The 1392-nt window shown below is 33.2% G+C and overlaps 1 protein-coding gene across 1 annotated transcript in view; it reads left to right on the plus strand.

Moving 5' to 3' along the window:
• Positions 1-1392, plus strand: part of NEUROD1 (neuronal differentiation 1) — a 13798-nt gene that overhangs the window by 2301 nt on the left and 10105 nt on the right. The window lies entirely within an intron of this gene.

Here is a 1392-nt window from a genome sequence, read left to right on the forward strand (position 1 = left end):
CACCCGCTGTCTTTGCTTCCGCTCCTCGGAGCGACGCTGTAAATTGGGGTAGGGGCATTGGGATCGCGTCAATTACCTGATCGGGATAACAAAATCACAAGCAATAATTAGGATCTATGCAATTTTTAAACTAGCGATGGGCCAATTACAAAATATATATGAAATCTATATTTTTCAACCAACATTTTACTACTTGTTACCTTTCCCATGCTGAATTATTTTGTTGTGATTTTGTACAGAATTTTTAATGACTTTTTATAACGTGAATTTCCTATTTTAAACCATGCAGCTTCATCAATTTTTATACATATTGGAAAGGTAGAATTATATCTAATTTATACAAAATGATTTAACTAATTTAAACCAGCAGAAAAGTGCTTAGAGAAGTTATGTTGCCTTAGCACTTCTTTCCTTTTCAAATAGATGAAGAAGAAAAAAAAAATGCACAATCCGGGCAATTTCTTTCCCGTGCAAGTCTCTTTTTTCTTTTCTTTTTTTTTTTTTTTCTTTTTTCTTTATTTCTTTTTCCTTTCCCCCGTACAATAAGAACCGATCCCCTAGGTCTTGAGAAGATATAAGAACGATAGATTTATTTTCTATTAAAACATATCAATTCAACACATTACTTGCACAAACTTGTATATAAAGATTATAAGCAAATGCCAACACCCTTTTTAAATCGAAAGCTGCTTGACTATCACATACAATTTGCACTGTTTCTTTTTAGTCTTTGAACCCCTTGGCATTCCAATTTTTTGGTTTGTTGGGTTTTTTCGTTTGCTTTGGGTCTTTTTTTTGTTTTGTTTTTTTTTTTCAAAGATAACTTGAAGATGTTAATGTTTCCAGGCGATATAAATGCATGATTTTATACATGTTCACACAATCCGTGGTTGTCATATGCTCATCTTATAAATCTGAACCGAAATCTAATCAGGTTGTTAAAGTCGGGCTATATACCTATTGTAGTCGATTAGTACGGTAGCTTGAAACAAATTCAAACCATTTAATCCGTAATTAGAACAATAGCTATTGCATGTACAATGCAGTCCAGAATAAGTGCTGTTTGAAATGTAATGCTGGTTCAACTGGAATCAATCTGTACTGTAATTTTGTTTGTAATCCTGTATATTATGGTGTAATGCACACTGGGATTTTAGAAAAAACATCCATCCTTTGGCAACAACATAGTATTGAACATTTGGTCGAATGTTGCATTTTTTCCTTAAATGTGATTTTTTTTTTTCTTAGTGTAAGTAATTCCTATGGGATTATTGTTTTATTCGGATAGCTCATGAAAGGTGCAACACTTATTATTTGTAGAATAAAATTGGACTAAAAAAAGGACACGGATTCTTTGCTTACCTTGAAGAGCACGAGGGGCCGGGGGGGTGG

This window comes from Corvus brachyrhynchos, unplaced genomic scaffold (genome assembly GCF_000691975.1).
Source record: "Corvus brachyrhynchos isolate BGI_N302 unplaced genomic scaffold, ASM69197v1 scaffold255, whole genome shotgun sequence".
Classification (NCBI taxonomy): domain Eukaryota; kingdom Metazoa; phylum Chordata; class Aves; order Passeriformes; family Corvidae; genus Corvus; species Corvus brachyrhynchos.